Here is a 20,588-nt window from a genome sequence, read left to right as displayed (position 1 = left end):
AGTTCATTCATTCTGAAGACAGTTTTTTTCTGTTCCTCAGAACCATCCGGTTGAGGTAATTTGGTGACCAGCCACCCCAGTTTGCTCAGGACTGAGTGGTTTCCTGGGCTGGGGATTTCCAGTTCTAAAACTGGGGATGCCCTAGGCAAATTACGATGAGTTGATCACCCTACGTAAGGCCTTCCATTGACACACAGTCACCTGTCCAGAGGGGACTTCGTTAGGGGTTGGGGGCGTGAGGGGGAGGCATGGTTGTTTCTGGGCTTCTCCAGTGTCCCATCAATGCCCATTTGGGCAAATAGAGCCCCTGTAAGTTAAAACAAATTTTTTCTTAATGTTTATTTATTATTGAGACAGAGAGAGACAGAGACAGAGCATGAGTGGGGGAGGGGTAGAAAGAGACAGAATCGGAAGCAGGCTCCGGGCTCTGAGCTATCAGAACAGAGCCCGACAGGGGGTTCGAACCCTCGAACTGTGTGATCATGGCCTGAGCTGGAGTCAGACGCTCAACTGACTGAACCACCCAGGCACCCGAGTCCCTGCAAGTTTTTAAAACAGAGGGAATAAAAGGCAGGGGGTTGGGAGGGGGAAACTGAGAAGCCAAATAGAGGCCATTAAACAACTCAGAGATTAGTAATGACGGGCCCTGTGAGCACCTCCTGGCTGCCAGGACAAAGGACCCAGAGACAGAGGTCATCGGCAAAAAACTGGAGCCATGGAAGACCTGGCCACTGGTGGAGGCAGTGCTGCTGAACAGACAGAAGGAAATGCATAGGCTTGTGCCTATCTCTCGCCCTCTGGTCTCCTCCCGGGAGTTTCTCCTCTTCTTTGGAAGGCCCGGGGGTGGGGACTGGAAGCTAACGCCTGGCTCACCAGCTGGGCTGGAGAGCTTTCTAGTGTCCCGGTTTCCTGACCTGGGAAGAGAGAGGACTTCTTCACATGTCGGTTTCACTGCTGACACACGAGTTCGGAATCAATCCCCCGTGACAATCAGCACTTCGATCAAAGAAGCTCAGAATCATCAGACACTTAAGCTGAAAGGCATCTCCAAGATCATCCACTCGGAAGGGGACCAGAAGCCCGGACTGCTGACGGATGGATGGTGGTGCCAGTGTCGGGACCAGAATGGGTCCTTCTGGGGGCGCCTGGGTGGTGCGGTTGGTTAAGCATCTGACTCTTGATTTGGGTTCAGGTCATGATCTCACGGTAGCGAGATTGAGCCCCTCGTCGGGCTGAGTGCCAAAGGATTCATGGCTGTCCCTGCAAGTGCTTGTTGCAAGAGAAAGAAAGCTTTTTCAGGAAAACAAATATGGCTGGATGTTCTGATTCCGCCTTTATCCGGAATGACGGCAGGACAGAACACCGAAAAATTCAGTGCTTTGATTTCATGGGATGGTGGGATTGGGAGTTTAAATACAAATTTAAACACCATTTGTCTATTTTGCTGTCCAATAACATTACGTTGCTTTAACAAACTGTGTATAGATATAATACACATGATATGTGGGTTCATTCGACAAATATTTGCTGTGTTCCTACCATTCAGTCATTCCGTAAATGTTTATTTGATGCTTAATATTGAGCGAGGCAGGCACGGCTGGCTTTCTCTCCAAGCTTGCCATCTGTGTCCCAGGAACTGGAGTCGGGCACGGCATCTCCCTCTGCCTTCGTCCTCTCCCCACCCCCTTCTTTGATTCCCAAGCCCCACCAGTCTGAGAGGTACGAGCTATGCTGCGAACAGTGATGACGGTGACCTCTTCTGCTTTTTCCTGTCCATACTCTTGCATAATCTCCAACCCCTTTGCAAAGCTCACCTCCAGTTGTTTATTTATTCACTGCAACAAGTGGAACTTATTTTATTCCTCCTTAGCTGAATTTAATTCCCATTTTTTAATGCTGATTTATTTAGAGAGAGAGACCACGCGAGCAGGTGAGGGGCAGAGAGAGAGGGAGAGAGACACTCCCATGCAGGTTCCTTGCTGTCAGTGCAGAGCCAGATGCTGGACTCAATCCCACAAACCGTGAGATCATGACCTGAGCAGAGATCAAGAGTTGGACCCTCAACCGATTGAGCCACTCAGGCATCCCTTAACTCCGATTTTGAATCCCCACCTTTCCATGTTATTTTAGGGTTCCCATGTTTCCCCTGGGGTTATACATGCTCCAGGGGCTTTGATGTGCCAAGATATGTGGGGGGGGGGCATCCAATTCTTGCTGATATCCATGGAGATTCTGTGGTTGATGGTCCACATGGGTTGCTAAGCATCTCTCTCCTGCTGGGCGCTCTGTGCAGTCCATCAGTGTGTGTTTCCTGTCCACATTCAGGTGCACAGGATCCCGCTACTGCTTCTGCTCCATGGTGGGGGCCAAAGGCACCTTCACCCAGCAGTTTTTCCTCCTCTGGGGTCTGGGTTCCCGCTGGGTGCTATCCATTTGTAACCGATCTATGTTTCTCTCCAAAACACACGCAGCTGCTCCCCTCCCCCTGCAGCTGCCACTCTGTGCCCTGCCTTCGTCATCTCCCACTTTCATGAATGCACACACTTCTTTTCCCCCCCTTTGGGTGGAGTTTTCTTCACTGATTACTGGGAGATTAGGTGATTAGGAACAATGTTGAATAAACAGATCCCCGAGGTTTCCCACCCTGGGGCACAGTGGACGGTGTCACAAGAGCGTCACCCTTGTTGCAAACCAGCACCTGCAACTGCAGATGTCCCCGTGACTTTTGGTTTTTGGCTCAGATCTGGAAACCCAGTTTGCCCTCACCGCACTTTACCAGAATACATTCCTCCTCTCCTGGTCCGTTTCCGCGTGGACCTCGCTGGTTCAGCTCCGGCTGCCCTGGAGGATGGCTTCTTGCATGATCTCCTTGAGATCTGCCCAAGGCTCCTCCAAGTCCATTGTTCATGTGTGAGGGAGCCTGGGCTTAGGTGGCTCCAAATTCGCTTCTGACGTGATGAAAATCCAGACACTTTTCACGTGAAGATATTCATCTCTCTTCAATTCTCATTCCTTCTTGCACCTCTTCCGTCTGGGGTTATTCTACTTTTGCTTGTTGATACGGATCTGCCGGTGGTGAATGCTCTTGCTTTTTGTTTGTTTTCATGTCCCCAAATATCCATACTTCACTGTCATTTTTGAAGGACATTGTCCATGGATAGAGGATCTATGGTTTTCTTTCGGCAGATTGAGCATTACACAAATGTCTGGCTTCCATTGTGGCTTTGGAGAAGTCAGTTGACTGAGTCTACAGCTTCTTTAAAAGCACTTTCTTTATTTCTCAGACTTTCTTTCCCTCCTTCCCTCCCTCCCCGCTTCCCTCCCTCCTTTCCTAGCTCCCTTCCTCCCTCTTTTGTTTTCTTCCTTCTTTTCTTTCTTTTCTTTCTCTTTCTTTCTCTTTCTTTCTTTCTTTCTTTTTCTCTTCCTTCCTTCCCTCCCTCCCTCTCTGCTTTCCTTCCTTCCTTCCCTCCTTCTTTCCTTCCTTCCTTCCTTTTTTCTGAAAATAAGGATTTCTTTTTCATTGTCTTGCTTGGTTGGGATTAATTGGTCTTCTTGATTCTATGGATTCTTGAGTGTCTCTCATCAGTTCTGGAAAATTATACATCATTATATATTCAATATTTTTTCTGTGACTTTCTGTTTTTTTATGCCTTCTGATACTTCAATTAAATGTATGTTAGGTTTATTCACTGTATATTCTATGACCCTCTCTTCTGTCTTTTTAATCTTTTTGTCTCCCCATACTAAAGCCTTGATAACTTCTTCTGCTTTAGTTTCAGCATACAAACTCTCCTCAGCTATGTCTAACGCGCGGTCAAACTACCCACTGGGTCTTTAATTTTAACTAATGTATTTTTCACATCTAGACGTGCTTCTGAGCTCTTTTTAATATCAATTGTGACCCTTTCAATAAATTTCCTTGCAGAAATTTTCAAGCTCTTTGATTATTTCTTTGAATATCGTAGCCAGAATTGTTTTGGTCTATATCTAGTAATTCAAATATCTAAAATCTTTGTGGGTATTTCTTTTGTTTCTTGGCTCACACTCATGATATCATGTTTTCTTGTATGTCTGGTTGTATCTAAATCGTGCCAGCTCTAGTTATCTCTGGGCATGCCCAGAGAGCACACCACATGGGTTCATGAACATGGCCTTTCCACAGTGATCCACTCGGGTCTTCTTCTCCTGTCCTGATAGCCTTTAGTCACACTCAAGGAATGGCCTCTGTTATCTACAGAACTGTGTGAAATCATCTCATTTGTGTGTTTGTTGTGCCAAAACACTAAGGAGTCCTCAGAAGGCCAGAATGATTCTGGATCCTCTGAGGCTCTCAGAAAACTGAGGTCATCTCAGTGGTGGTGGTGGCGATGGGCCCCTAAGCTGCTTCGACCAGTGTTTTATATTTGGGATGAAAACAATTCCTTTTATTTTCACTTGTAGTTCGGGTGGCCTTATCCCATTGGGATAAAGTCTGGTCACAAGGAGCAGAGTAGACTGTAAATATAAAGTTTTCTATTTTATATACATGTAAATATGTTTATATTTTATAATATAAAACACCTTTGATGATAGGAGTGATTTATTTTTTGGAGGGGGTGGCCAAGCTTGTTGGCCTAACTCTCTCTTTGTTTCAGGCACTCACCTGAGCTGCTTGGTCCACGCAAATTAGCTTGTGGGGGCTTACGTCGTTCTCTGCCAGATGTACTCAGACATACAAGGATGGGGGAGAGCCACAGCTTGTCTTTCTAAATCACCAGGAACCTGCTACACACACACACACACACACACACACACACACACAAACACACACACTCACCTATTTTTGGCCTACGTGCCTTTAGGCTCTTTTTCAGGAAAGCACATGAATTCTCTCGAGTCCCCAGGTTTCACTTGGTAACTTTCCTACAGCACCCTCCGAAAGTCCCTGGTGCCCTCGTGCCAACCCCCGAGCATGGGGTGCCCAGGCCTGGCTTCTCTGCTTCCTGCTTCACTTCAGTGGCTCCTGAGTCAGCTTGTGGGGAAGGGCTCCGAGTCACCCACGACACCCTTCCCAACCCTGGGCGCTTTATGTCCCAAGCCCGGGAACTGCTCCCAGAAAAGTTTCATTCTCTGTGCCCTTCCCTTGAGACCCGGGCTCGGCCTTCCTGAAGATGGAGATTATCCATTTTATCGACAGGATGGGACTCCATCATTCTAATATCATCTGAATGCCTGAGGGATTACATCTTACGCCCTTGTGAGAAACACAGCCTCTTGTCATGATGTTGCTGTGAATAATGCAGTTTTGAGTTGAAGTTCCGTATTCCAAGAACCAGTAAATTTCCTTAGTCTTCTGTATTCCCTCCCCTCCCCTGTTAAATTTGGGTTTAGCAAGTCATGAATCATTGTGGTTTTACTCCTGGGTAGAATGGACTATTTTTTTTTTTCGCCGTTATTTCATTACCAACCGATGAAAGAATTAAAAAGGAATCTGATTAATTAACAGCTTGACGTGGACTTAAAATCTCAAAAAGCTTGAAGACAGGATGAACTATTCAAATTTGCTAGAATGCTCAAGTAGGAAGGGACCTGTGGGACACCAGCCTGGTCCTTTTATAGGACCAGAAAAAAATATCTGAGGCCCAGAGAGGGAAAGTGGTTTGCCTGAGGTCACACAGCAGGCAATTGGTGGACTGGTGCTAGAGTCCAGGTGTCCTGACCCCAGACCAGCAGCCTCACTCATGGTCGGAGAAAATGGAAGAACAGCTTGTGTTTCTTTTCTTTTCCCTTTTCTTTTCTTTTCTTTTCTTTTTCTTTCTTTTCTTTTCTTTTCTTTTTTTTTTCCCATTTATTTATTTTGGAGAGGCAGAGAGAGACAGAACACGAGCAGGGGTGGGGCAGAGAGAGGGAAACACAGAATCTGAAGCAGGCTCCCCCGATGCGGGACTGAAACTCACAAGCTGCCAGATCATGACCTGAGCCGAAGTCGGACACAACGGACTGAGCCACCCAGGCGCCCCTGTGTTTCCATTTTTGTATCTACCAGGACAAAGATCTTTACTCTGTGAACATCTGGCATTGCTGCATGCCGGTTGTTTCGTATTTCGTAATTATTTCCGCTAAGAACTCACAGGATCTTGCATATAGGATTCCATTATTTGCCATCTCAGTCTTTGAGGCATCTGAAGGGATCCCATCATCCAGGGAGGAAATGGGATGTATTGGGCAGAAAGTAGGTGACTCAAGGCTCCTGGGGACCCTGCCCTCATCTTCTGGTGCATTGCAAGGCTCACATTCGTTCTTTCAAGTCATTCCACAGACACCGTATTTACTGGGCACCTACTATGTGCCAAGAGTTGGAGATAGAGTGGTGAGCGAAGCTGGCAAAGCCCCTGACTTCACAAAGGGGAGAGAAACAATAGACAAGCAAACAATAGCACTTGTAATAGAACCGGCACGTGTGGGAAGAGCCACAGAGAAAAATAAAATGAAAGAGGTTGCTATTTTAGAAAGGGTAGTTAGGGGAGGTCTCCCTCCGCAGAGGTCTGTGGCAGTTGGTGGGTAAGCCCTGAGCACATCTGGAGGAAGAACATTCCAGGTAGAAGGACCCGTGTCAGCTGGAAGGCCGGAAGCATTAGAGCGGAGGGAGGAGGGGGGCAGGGCGGTAGGGAATGAGGTCAGAGGTGGGGTTGGGCCAGATCAAGTCGGTGAGCAGAGAACGCGGGAGAGGTTGGATTTGAAACACGAATAACATAAAACTTACCATCTTAACCGTTAAAAAATTTTTTTTAAATGTGTATTTATTTTTGAAACACAGAGAGAAACAGAGCATGAGAAGGGGAGGGGCAGAGAGTGAAGGAGACACAGAATCAGAAGCAGCCTCCAGGCTCTGAGCTGTCAGCACAGAGCCCCGTGTGGGGCTTGAACCCATGAAGCACAAGATCATGACCTGAGCCGAAGTCAAATGCTTAACCGATTGAGCCACCCACGGGCCCCAGTTCAGTAGGACATTCACATTGTTGTGCAACCATCTCCATAACTCTTTTTAACTTACAAAAGTAGAACTCTGTCCCCATGAAACAGCACCTCCCTACCCACCTCCCCCAACCCCAGCCCCTGGGGACCAGCATTCTGCTTTCCGTCTCCACGGATTTGACCCCTCTAGAGTCACGTACCTCAGATGTGTGAAATCATTCTGTATTTTCCTTTGGTGTCTGGCTTCCCACCCCCCCCTTAGCATAAAATCCTCAAGCTCCATCTATGTTGTAGCATGTTTCCAAATTTCCTTCCTTCTTAAGGCTGAGTAACGTTTCACCGTATGTGTTCGCCACATTTCGCTTATCCCTTTATCTGTTGAGGGACACTTAGATCGTTACTTCCATCTCTCGGCTAGAATGAAAAACACTCCTATGAACATGGCGTGCAAATATCTCTTTGAGATCCTGCTTTAAGTCTTTTGGGTATGTACCCAGAAGTAGAGTTGCTGGATCATACATTAATTCTTTAAAAAAAATTTTTTTTGAGGGGCGCCTGGGTGGCGCAGTCGGTTAAGCGTCCAACTTCAGCCAGGTCACGATCTCGCGGCCCGTGAGTTCGAGCCCCGCGTCAGGCTCTGGGCTGATGGCTCGGAGCCTGGAGCCTGTTTCCGATTCTGTGTCTCCCTCTCTCTCTGCCCCTCCCCCGTTCATGCTCTGTCTCTCTCTGTCCCAAAAATAAATAAAAACGTTGAAAAAAAAATTAAAAAAAAATTTTTTTTTTGAGAAACCACCGTACTGCTTTCCATCGTTGCTGCGACAGTTTGCATTCCCCGCCAGCCATGCGCCAGGGTTCCAATGACCTCACATGCTTTCCAGCCCTTGTCATTTCCTGATTTGTGTGGTTAGTAGCCATCCTGAGTTTTGGGTGTGAGGTGGTTTCTCATGTGGCTTCGATTTGCAGGTGTTGGATTTTATTCTAAGAACGGGAGGGAGCATTCAGAGGATTGGGGTGGGGGTGGGGTCTCGGAAAGATCCCATTGGTTGCCCTTGTGGAGAATAGATGGTGAGAGATGCCGAGATGCATTGGGAGGGGCTGGTCACTTGGATGAGAGTGAGAGCAGAGGAGGTAGGGAGTTGTCAGGTCTGGCTGTATTTTGAAGGTAGAGTTGACAGGTTTTGAAAATGGATTGGATGTGAAGTTTGAGAGGAGTCTAGGATGACTACAGAGTTTTGGCCTGATAATGGTGACTCCATTAACTGAGATGGGGACCAGTGGAAGGGGATTGGTTTCACCTAGGGAAGGGAAATCAAAACTTGTATTCAAAGTATGTCATGGGGCACCTGGGTGGCGCAGTCGGTTAAGCGTCCGACTTCAGCCAGGTCACGATCTCCCGGTCCGTGAGTTCGAGCCCCGCATCGGGCTCTGGGCTGATGGCTCGGAGCCTGGAGCCTGTTTCCGATTCTGTGTCTCCCTCTCTCTCTGCCCCTCCCCCGTTCATGCTCTCTCTCTGTCCCAAAAAAAATAAAATAAAACGTTGAAAAAAAAAATTAAAAAAAAAAAATTCAAAGTATGTCACATTTGTAAAGCTACACGTTGGAGATTCAAGTGGACGTAGGTTGAGGTATCTGAAGTTCAGAGGGAGAGAAGGCTAGGCTGGAGATGAGGATTCAGGGGTCCTTTTGTGTACTCAGTGCGTTCAGCCGTGGGGACCCAGTGAGGTTGCCGAGGGACAGGGTAGCAAACTATGGCCCCTGGGCCAAATCTAGCCTTCTGCTTGGTTTTGTACCTAGTTTTCATTTTGGGGCAGAAAAAGAATAGTTTTTCATATTTTTGAATGTTGGAATTTCTTTTATGTTTATTTATTTTTGAGAGAAAGATAGAGACAGAGCATGAGCGGGGGAGGGGCAGAAAGAGAGGGAGACACAGAATCCGAAGCAGGCTCCAGGCTCCCAGCTGTCGGCGCAGAGCCCCATGTGGGGCTCGAACCCACAAACGGTGAGATCATGACCTGACCGAGCCGAAGTCAGACACTTAACGGACTGAGCCACCCAGACGCCCGTGGAAAATGTATTTCAAAGAATGTTTTGGGAGCTCCTGAGTGGCTCAGTCGGTTAAACATCCAACTCTTGATTTCGGCTCAGGTCATGATCTCACGGTTCGTGAGTTCAAGCCCCGTGTCGGGCTCTGCACTGACAGTGTGGAGTGTGCTTGGGATTCTGTCTCTCCCTCTCTCTTTCTCTGTCCCTGCCCCACCCCCCCAAATAGATAAATGAACACTTAAAAAATAATGTTTTGTGATATGCAAATGCATGAAAACGAATGCAAATGATATGAAAATTCAAATTTCAGTGTCCACAAATAAGGTTTTATAAGAACCCAGCTATGCTCATTCTTTTACATATTGTCTATGGCTGCTTTCCTGTCCTAAGCAGTGAGGAAGGGAGGGAAGAGAGAGAAGAGGTGCCAGGATTGAGGCCTGGGCAGGGCCTGTCGAAGATGGTGCCTGCTCCGTGAGCAACCAGGTGCAGGGACCCAGGAGACCGGCTTGCCTCCCGTCCCCAGGCCAGCTTAGCACCTTGTGGATGGTGAAGTCAGGGGGACCCATAGCAGGCACATCCATTAGATGGAGCCGTGTAAACCAGCGGACGTTCAATCATATTTTCCTTAACCGTGTTAATTTCCTGGGGCTGCTATAACAAATGACTACGGACTGGGGGTCAAACAATGGCTATTTATCTGCCCATGCCTTCTTCCTGTGTCTAAATTTCCCTCCTCTTCTAAGGACACCAGTCCCTGGACGAGGGCCCACCCTAATCCAGTATGACCCCATTCTAACTTGATGGCATTTGCACAGACCCTGTTTCCAAATCACCTGTCACATTCACGGCTTCAGGGGTTAGGACTCGAATGTGTTTTTAGGGGAGACAAAATTCTGTCCACACGCTGGCACACGCAGATATCACCTGGTTCAATCTAAGAGCGCTTAGGCCCTTGAGTTGTTTTTGGTTTTGTTTTTATAATTTTTTAAAAATAGGTATTTTTTTTTAATTTTTTTTTTCAACATTTATTTATTTTTGGGACAGAGAGAGACAGAGCATGAACGGGGGAGGGGCAGAGAGAGAGGGAGACACAGAATCGGAAACAGGCTCCAGGCTCTGAGCCATCAGCCCAGAGCCCGACGCGGGGCTCGAACTCACGGGCCGCGAGATCGTGACCTGGCTGAAGTCGGACGCTTAACCGACTGCGCCACCCAGGCGCCCCTAAAAATATGTATTTTTGAGAGAGACAGCGAGAGCGAGTGGGGGAGGGGCAGAGAGAGAGCGAGACATAGGATCTGAAGCGGGCTCTGCGTTGGACACTTAAGCAACTGAGCCACCCAGGTGCCCCGAGGTTTTTTTTGAGAGGACACATCCAAGTGACTATGCTTAGGGAAAGAAAAAAGAAAAAAATCCCCAGTATTGGTTTTAAGACCCTGAGCTGTACTGTCTTTCCTAGCACTCCCCCACTGCCTGTGGGCGTGCCGGCTCCCGCCCCATGGGCAGATTTGGAGATAGAGAAACACCAGTTCCTCTGACGTCACCACTGAGCTCAGGCAACTGGGCTGTGAGCTTGGGCAGAGGTTCTCTGCCCGGGATTTGGAGGCACGGGGACTGACATGCCACGTCAGGAGGCTGTGCGACCTTTGACAAGTCAGCGCCCCTTGACCCTCTGAGTCAGTTTCTTCTCCCATAGGAGGGAAGGGTCATGGTCCCATCTCTCACAGGGTGCACGCGCGCAGACGCAGAGAACCCCCGGGGACTTGTACCTGGCAAGCTAAGGGATTTTACTGGATTGTGATTCGGTGGGAGCTCCTGGGCGCTGTCCTGCTTTGGCACCGGTCTCTCCAGAGTGGAGCCTGAAAACGTGATGCTGTTTCCCGGCGAGGCAAGTCTGACATCACATCATGACTCACCGCTCGAAACGTGCCATTTAATCTGTTGTGGATCAAATTTTGTGAATTTGGAAAGTGGCTGGATAACTTTTCTTCGTGTCTCTCTCTCCTTTTTTTTTTTTTTTTTTCTGTTCCCGGTTGTGGTGAAATACACGCCACATGAACTTCATTGCTGTGAGCGTTTCAAAGTGGATAATTCAGGGGCATGAAGTCCACGCTGAACGTGGACTTAATTTTTCAGAATTTGTTATCACCCCTAACAGAAGAAGTGCGACACCCATCAAGCAGCAGTCACTCACCACTGCTATCACCCACAGCCTCGGGCCACCACAGATCTTTCTGTCTCTATGGATTTGTGGGTTCTGAACATTACACATAAATGCAATCCTACCCCATGTGGCTCCTTCCACTTTGCGTAATGATTTCAAGGTTCGCTCATATCATATCGCCTATCAGTCCTTCCCTCCTCTTTATGGCCAAACAATATTCCATTGTGTGGATCCGCCACATTGTATTTATCTATTCACTTGTTGATAGACCTGTGGGTTCTTTCCACCTTTTGGCTGTTGTGAACGGTGCTTCCATGAACAATCCCGTGTAAATTTTTGTTCAAACACCTGCTTTCGTTTCTTTTGGGTATAAACCCCGTGGTGGAATTGCCGGGTTCAACTCTGGGTCGAACTTGATGAACTGCCAAACCATTTTCCACAGCCGCTGCACCTGTTTGCAGCCCCAGCAGCAGCGTGGGAGGCTTTCGCTTTCTCCCGAACAATGATGTTGCACTTGGTTTATTAGATGCAATAACCCCTCCTGGGTCAGGTCTGGGGTGGCCTGGGCCAGTCGGCTGCTTGCTCTCTGTCGTTTTTGCTGTGGCCAGAGACCCTGGGAGCAGGCAGCAGCCCACCCACTCTGATTCCCTCAGAGTGGATCGCTCCGGTGGGTCACTCACGGCCACTTATCCAGGAAGGTCTTCCAGAACCATAGGGCTGACCCTGGCAGTGAGGACACTGGGTGCAGCTGTCCAGACCCTCTGGGGCAGTCACGGGAGCAGAGGATGACAGTGGTGACAGTCCCCATGTTTCCTGGACTTTGACCTGAATCAAGTGTCCTTTTCCACTGCCTCCTGCCTGGCTCTGCTGGCTGAGAAGTCAAGTTGAGGAGTCAGTTGGGGCTCTGTTTGCTCCCACGCACATCTTCTGGCGATTCTGTACTCTGCTGTGATGGGCCTGCTGGTCCCTCTGGGTTGGATTTTCTCTTGTCCTGGACACCCTCCTCCCTGTCCCCCACCCCAACCCCCCGCCGCCCTGCTCTAGCTGTGCACGGTGCACTCTTACAGCCCTTTGGTTTTTGTTTTTGTTTTAAAACAAAAATTTTTTAAGCTTATTCATTTATTTTGAGAGAGAGAGAGAGCACGAGCAGGGGAGGGACAGAGAGAGAGGCAGACAGAGAATCCCAAGCAGGCTGCACACTGGTCAGTGCGGAGCCGGAGGCGGGGCTTGAACTCATGAACTGCGAGATCATGACCTGAGCCAAAATCGAGGGTCGGATGCTTAACCCAGTGAGCAACCCAGGTGCCCCATAGCTCTTTGGTTTTTAAGGAACATTCCACCGTACCTTAGAAAAGAAGAGGCATCCCAGTTTATAGTCAGACAATCGGCCGTGAGTTCATAACTTACATGTTACCCGCAGTAACTCATTTATATGCAAACAACTGGATCGAATTATCTAAGTAAATATATCATTTATTCTCAGTGTTCTAGAGTTCTGGGGAGAATGTGAAGTCAAAGGATCCCTCAGTCTGCTGGTTGACCTTGGGCCCTCAGCGGCATTTCCTCTCCTCTTGCCCAGTTGAACTGCACTTCTAGATGTAGTTATGAGGAAGTTGGTGAGAATTTGTACCTGGATGCCTCCTTAACATGGCAGCATTTTTCTCCCCGGGGAAGAGTGGAGCACCCCCCCCCCCCAATCACAGTTGCCTTGGAGACAAAACAGCCCCCTGCCCTTCCTGGTGGGATGTCCTTTGAGAACACCATCCATTCTGGAAGTGGAGGCCTGGCCCACAGCACCTTTAGGGCTGGGGGCCTGCCTCAGGGGGAGGCTGAGGAGACAGTGACGCATGACAAGCATCATCTGGGACTGGGGAATGTGGCGGGAGCGTGTTTCTGGTGCCCGGATGCATTCTGCTTTGGGTTTGTCGTTCTTCATGAGCTATTTCAGGAAATGATGTTTTCAAAAACAAAGTTGTCCCTGGCCCAGAGGCACCGGGTCATTCCATGCAAACAGTCCCCATGGGCCGAGGGAAGGCCCAAAATATGCAGGTGCATGAACGATACCACTTGGCACGTGAGGCTGCATAATGTTTGCGGGCCTTTGCCTAGAAGTTCTGGTGCGAGCGTGGCTGTCTGCTCAGGAAGCAGCCCCCAGGCCTGGCTTTTGGCCTTTGCGTCACCGCTAGGGTCTGTGCTGAGCTCAAGATTCCGAAGGCAAAGGACACATTGCTAGTGCCACTCGGATCCCCCAAATGTGTGCATGTCATTTTTGTGTCAATTCTGTTTCCATCTCCGAGGCCCTGTTCTGGGCTCGGCAGGGACTCCACACAGTATTTTTTATTTAAAGAAATTAATCTGGGGAAGGGAAGCGGCATAAATAGAGGAAGAGTCAGTGTAATACTCGGTTTTTACTTTTTGTGCGTGTGGTCTAGTCTCGCCAGCTTTTGTTCTCAGCCAACGAAAACGATAGATGCCTGTTTTTTGCTGTGTGGTGCAGAACTGAACTGCTTGCTAAGGAAATGTCAGCTCACCTCAACCTCAAGGTTGACATTCGGCATTGGGGTTTAGGGGCAGGAGGGAGAGGCAAAGGGAATGGAGGGGAACTTCGGAAGGACTGACATTTTTTTCCTTCTCTCTCCTTAGTTCTCTGCTCTAGGCCAACGGGAAGGCAAATAAAAGGAGTCTGCCTTGATGGGCCCTGGGGGCAGGGCCGGTAGGGCCAAGTGACTTGAAGGGAAACCTCTGGTCTCTGCGTTGGCCCGGGGCCACAAGCCCCCTCCGCTGCTCCCGATCCTGCCACTGACACATACAGCATGTCCTCTCCGCATGTCACACACATGCACACATCCCATACACAAACCACACACACACACACACACACACACACACACACACTGTCACACACACATACCCCACATACCCTGTGGGGTTGTGCAGGGAGTTCTTCAGAAGAGCTCACATTCCTGGAAGAACAGACTGGATATGTGTTTCCCAGGGTTCCCCTCACGCAGTCACCAGTTACATTTCTGGCAAACACGGTGAACCCTGGAGCAGGATTTACAAGCTGCATCAGTTTGCTAGGGCTCTGTAACAAACTGAGTGGCTAAAACAACAGAAGTTGATCGTCTCAGCTGCAGGGGCCAGAGATCTGAGGTCAGGGCATCAGCAGGTAGGTTCCTTCTGAGGCTGTGAGGGAGTGTCTGCTCCTGGCCTCTCCTCTGGCTTCTGGTGGTTTGCCAGCCATCCTTGGAGTCCCTTGGCTTGTAGACGCAGCACCCCAGTCTCTGCCCTCGTCGTCACATGCCTTGCTCCCAGTGTGCATGTCTGTGTCCAAACTTCCCCTTTTTATGAGGATACAAGTCATATTGGATTAGGGCCCGCCCTACCCGAGGGTGACTTCATCCTAACCAACTACATCCGCAATGACCCTATTTCCAAACAAGGCCACATTCTGAGGTCCTGGGGGTTAGAAACTCCAGCACATGAAGTTGGGGGGGACACCATTCAGTCTGGAACAGCAGGCTTACGGGTGCTTACTTGCTGAGTAGGGCTCACTGCTCTCTGGGGCTTTGGACTCTAGAATCAAGACTTAGGGCTTTTGGACTACATGCCTTGGGGACCAAACAAAATGCCTAGGATTTTGAGCAGGTTAGATGCTCATCATTATGAGCAATGCAAAGACAAGCAAAAACCTGTGTGTCCCTGGGTCCTCAAGAAATGTATAGCCTGGTCATAACCAAACTTGACAATCGCCCAAGGCATCGTAGCTGGCAGAGCTTTGCTATGCTTATTATCCGTTCAAAGCCTCACAACTAACAACCTTGAGAGGCAGGTCTGGCAAGAGCTCTTATCCCTACATCCAATAAGAAGTAACTTGTGCAAATATCATGCTATTAGTTGGAATCAGAAGTTGCATTGTCAGAAGACGCTGTGCTTGGCTCTCTGAGGAGGTGGGGCCAGACTTATGGGGGTGAAGGTGCTCATGGGGTTCACTTTTGGGGGACCCAGAAAGACTTCATGAAGGATGTGGCATCTGAGAAAGGCCTTAGCTAAAACCTGAGGGAGAATTAGAAGGTTTCGAATTGTAGGTGACGATTATGTGCAAAGGGCTGTTAACTAGAAGGGTCTCTGAGCCCAGGGTGCACGCAAGCTGCACAGCCCTTGGGTGACATGGTTTCCTCACCAGATCTGTATCACCCGTCACCACAGTCTGAATGTTTGTGCTGCCCCCACATTCATATGTTCAAATGCTATTGGCCAATTTGACGGCATTGGGAGGTGGGGCCTTAGCCAGGTGATTAGGTCACGAGGATGGGGCCTTCATGAATGGGATTAGTGCCCTTACACGAGAGACCCCCGTGAGCTCCCTTGCCCTTTCCACTGAGAAGTCTGCAGCCCACCAGAGAGCCCTCGCCTGACCATGCTCACACCCTGATCTTGGCCTCCATCCTCCATAACTGTGAGAAAAAAGCTTCTGTTGGTCTGTTGTTGATGAGCCACCCAGCCTGGTATTTTGTCACGCTAGCCCAGATGGATTAAGACACCCATTGTCACCTGTGTCCTACTCATTTTCTCCAGCTCCACGCCATCTGTTCAAAAATAGAAACGCTTACAGCTTTCTCTCCACTGGGGCTCAAGTCCAGCCCTTGAGACCAGGAGAACCAATCGTCTACACCCTCCTGCCTCAACAAAATTCTCCCCACAGCCTTGGCACATATCGATTAACGCAACTTCCATCTCCAATGGAAGAGCTCGGTGCTGCTCCCCGTTGCTTCCCCACACCTCATCTCGTCTGCTTCTGAGAAGAGCTTCCTTCTGGGTGGGGCAGATCCTGCCATCTCGTCTGCTTCTGAGAAGAGCTTCCTTCTGGGTGGGGCAGATCCTGCTGTTGCCATTACAGAGTGGTGGCAAGGAGCCCGTGTGACTTGCCCACGGCCCCACAGTTGGCAAGCCTGAGTGAGACTGAGCTTTCCTGCATTCAAGCTCGGGTCTCACTTCCCTGTGTGGTGTGGCCTCTGGGCGGAGGTAACTTCTCGAGAGATTATGCATCCGATGTCCTTGCAGAAGAACCCTCCATGGAGGCCGCTGGATTTGCAGAATGACAGGGAGAGGGCTGGCTCTGCAAAGAACATGGGAATTTCCAGGAGGATAGGGATCTGCATTTCTCCCAGGAGTGATTTCTCCGGGGGAGAAGGTGGTGCCTGCTGTTTAATCCCGGATGAGACGGTTGTGTCTTGTATTTAAAACCGAGAAGGGGCGCCTGGCCGGCTCAGTCGGTTAAGCGTCCGACTTCGGCTCAGGTCCTGATCTCGTGGATCGTGAGCTCGGGTCCCGCATCGGGCTCTCCGCCCAGGGCAGAGCTTGCTTCGGATCCTCTGTCTCCCTGTCTCTCTGCCTCTCCCCTCCACCCCACCTCAAAAGATAAATAAACATAAAAAAACACAAACCAAGAAGAACGATAAGGCTTGTGGAAATAAGCAATTGCCTGAGCTGAGGATTAGTCATGGAGTCATTTGTCGACTCTCCCCCGGACCGTTCCTTAAACAGGTTTATTGTTTCTCCTGTTTAAAGCAAAGCCCTTTTGGCATCACTTCTTTCCATGTAGGCACGGGCTCAGGTGGCAGGCAGATGCTTCAGGTGGCCGAGGGGCCGGCGTGATGACACGTGGGCGTGTCTGCCACATGACCAAGTGATCTGTGAGGAGCTGGGGACACACAGGCTGGCCAGCCAAGCAGGCTGAGAAGAGGTGCGGCCCTTCTCTCTGACACCTCCCTTGTGGCAGCAGCCAGCTTGGACTTTGGAGCATCACCCGGACCAGACGCTAGGTCCAAGCGCCTGGAGTGTCGGACCCTGGGGAGCTGAAGGGCCTTGCTGACCCAGGCTGCGCACCAGGTGTTGTCCATACACTGAGGCGCCTCCCAAGTTTCTCAAGGGCAAGTTTCAAGTACATGTGAGTGTTGTGATGAACGGAAAAAACTAATTTTGATGTTTTATTAGTAAATCTTCATCCAATAGATCCTCACGTACCGTATGCTAACATTTAACGTATGCAGAAGAACCTGAGGATAAATGAAGTGATTCGACCCTGTTGGGGGCTAAATTGCGTTCCCTCTCCAAATCCACATGGGAAAGCCCTAACCCCCAGTAGCTCAGAATGTGACCGTATTTGGAGACAGGGCCCTTAAAGAGGTGATTCTGTTAAAAATTAAGGCTGTAGTAGGCTTGATTCGACCCAACTGGTGTCCTCGCCAGAAGAGGTGATTAGAACACAGAGAGAGACACGAAGAATATGAGGACAAGGCCAGAAGATGGCCAACCATCAGCCAAGGAGAGAGGCCTCCGAAGACTATGTTGACACCTTGATCTTGGGCCTCCAGCCTCCACAACTGTGAGAAGATAAATGTCCATTGTTTAAGCTCCTGAGTCCGTGGTATTTTGTTACGGCCGCCCAACAGGGCTTACAGATATTCAAAGGGATTGTCCTACTTGGAAAGGTTGTTGAGCACTATTTCTGCTTTGGGCCATGTGTGGAGTTCAGGAGGCCCGTGTGGAGGCTGGAGAAGCTCACTGGTTGGTCAGCTTCGCTCCACCCCCAGGTATCCATGTGACAGACCTGGGCATTGACGCTCTGTGTTGAGAGGCTTGCTCCTAGCTGGCGTATCCATTGGGCTTTTGTGGCAAGCCAAGCTCACAAAGCTAAACAGAAGGCTTCAGACAGGACAGAAGGAAGTGAAGACTGTAGCCAGAACCCCAGCCAAACACCGCGCACCCAGTCTGGACACGGGTCCTGCTGGCTCTGCCCTCCTTGTGGATGTCTCAGTGGCTGCTGCTGGACGGCTTCTTGTGGGGCCTGCTTCTCACCATCGCTGCCTCTGAGTCAGACCCTGGATGGGCTGAGCCCAGGCCACGTGCTTGAGCCCTCACAGAAAGATTGGCCAGGAAAAGGAAGTAGTCAGCATTTTCAAATTCGGCACTGGAACATTCTAGATGGCTCCCACGAGATCCGTCTGTAAGATGGAGCATTCCCCACATGCAGGGATGCTGGGCAGCCAAGATAATCACAAATGGCCTCTAAAATTGGGAAGTCTGTGTGTGTGTGTGTGTGTGTGTGTGTGTGCCCGTGAGTACCTACAGACCCGGGCTGGAAATGACCTCAGAGGAGCAGGTAGCTAAGAGATTGAATTTAGGAGTCACACAGATGGGTCTGAGTATCAGCAACCGTATTTGTTAACTCTCGATCCTAACAATACACGACCTGCTTGAGCTTCAGGTTTCTCATCTATAAAACGTGGGTGATAATGTCGACCTTATAAAATGATAGGCATCAGTAGTGGTAGTAGAAATATCATGATAGTCATGTGACAAATCTATCCTGGACTCCGAGCCGAACTGCAAGGTCTGATTAGACTGACCTTGCAGTTTTCCACCTGTCTCCCTGCCCACAGGTGGTCAGGTCATCTTTTTCACCTGTGTCCTGACAGACGCCCTCAGAACGCAGGTGCCTTAAAGAGGACGAACCTGAGCTCCAAGTGTAAGCTTTTTATTGCTGTTTTATCCTATGTCATGATGGCCCTCTAGGGCTTGTTGGCTGTCCCCCAAGTCCTTTATGGCCCTAACCTTCAGAAAAAGAAGTAGAAGGAGGAGGAAACGAAAAGCTAAGATAAAATAAAACAATCGGGTTTCCCACTGGAATTTGCAAGGAGGTGGAGTTTACGAGCGGGAGGGCTGGTGGGGTGGTTCAGTGGCTGGGTTTTTATTAGCCACCAGGCCAGTTATGAGGGGGTCCCTGGAGTTTGTTGACATGAAATCATTACAGGGTGGACAGTGAGGCACAGACTGACCCAATGTGTGTGGAACCCTCTCAAAGGGGGTTTTTTAACCACAGTGCCTCGATACCTTTTATAGAAAGATATTGCTGCTGATAGTGATCCCGGGGCCACGTAACCATCAAGGAAATACTGGATCCTGGTCAATAGATTTTTACCGTGAAGTGCATTTCATTGTGTTCTAATTCTTGGAAACTGACAGACGGATGAGTGATGTAAACGGCAATTCTCTATCAACCCCAATGTTGAACGGAACAGAATACTCTGTTCTTCCACCTACTCAAATGGCTACCTGATTAATAGTAATAACTAATAGTTACCCATAACATTTGTACAGAAGACTCCTTTTTTTTTTTTTTTTTTTTTTTACCTAAGGTAAAAATAAGTACATAGTCAATTTCTGGATTGCATCACATTGGGAAGCATTTACCTAAGCTCCAGGCTGGTATATTTGTGCCAAAATTCCTAATCAAGATAGGGTGATGTGATGAATAGATATTTATAGAAGGCGGCTTTCATTCTGGCACCCACCTTGGGCTTCTTGAGCAGCAGGCCAAAGGATGATCAGGTCATATCTACTTTCGGGCAGGAAGCTCCTGAAATGATTGATTTACCCAGATGTGGGGTTGCTGCTTCTTCCTCTTGCTTCTTGTGTTATGTTTGACTTAGTCATGCCATGGACATGTGGAAGTAGGGGGAGAAGACAGTCTTTTGGGGACTGGAGAGAGCTGGGCAGAGGAGGTGGATTTAGAGCAATAAAGCTTGAAAGACTGATCCGCATAGCCAACAGATATCCATTGAGCATCTGCTACGGGATATACAACAGGGCACAGAATGGACACCACCCCTGCCCTCGTGGTAGGTATGTGGTTTTCAGGTGACTCCAGGCCACAAGAAGGAAAGCTGAGAAAGACGGAGGAGAGACTGAGTTGTGTCAAGTGGGCTTTTCTCATTTGTACATTTATTTAATTCGTCCAGCATATACTGATCACCCACCCCGGGCGGGTTTTGTGCAAGGCACTGGGGATACAGACATGACCAACCGCCCTCTCCAGCACCTGGGGAGTTGGAAGGAGGTGTGGATATTCCAGGACAATATGTCTGAGTTCTGGCAGAGGCAGGCTTAGAGGAAGAAGATGCACACCCTGCTAGAGAAGGTACAGGACAATTCCTGGAAAGGGGAGATGGTAGAGGTCTCCATCTTGAAAGCTGAACGAGAACGTGCCAGATGGCACAGGGAGGACAGGAGGATTCCAGGAAGAGGGAAAGGAAGCCATGAATGGGGGAGGGGGCCCAAGTAGAAAGCTCTTAGGTGGGGGAGGGCAGATGGTGGAGAGCCTTGATGGGAAACCCGGTTTTAATTTACATCTGAGACATGATAGGGGCCACAGCCAGGTTCAGGGAGCGACTCAGTGAAAATTACATATGAGGTTGATGACGCCTATGTGCTTGTTCGCGATCAGGTCCTTAAACAGGGAATGCCTGTTAGCAAAATAATTAAGGTCCTTAAGAGGCAGGACCGTAATTTGTTGGATTTTTGAAGACTTAGTGGTTGGAGAACAATAGTTTAATGAAAATATTGACTGAGTTTAGGACTGCCAAGAA

Source organism: Prionailurus bengalensis, chromosome C2 (genome assembly GCF_016509475.1).
Source record: "Prionailurus bengalensis isolate Pbe53 chromosome C2, Fcat_Pben_1.1_paternal_pri, whole genome shotgun sequence".
Classification (NCBI taxonomy): Eukaryota; Metazoa; Chordata; class Mammalia; order Carnivora; family Felidae; genus Prionailurus; species Prionailurus bengalensis.
The sequence above is the reverse complement of the archived record's forward strand: the minus strand, read 5'-3'. Positions refer to the sequence as shown.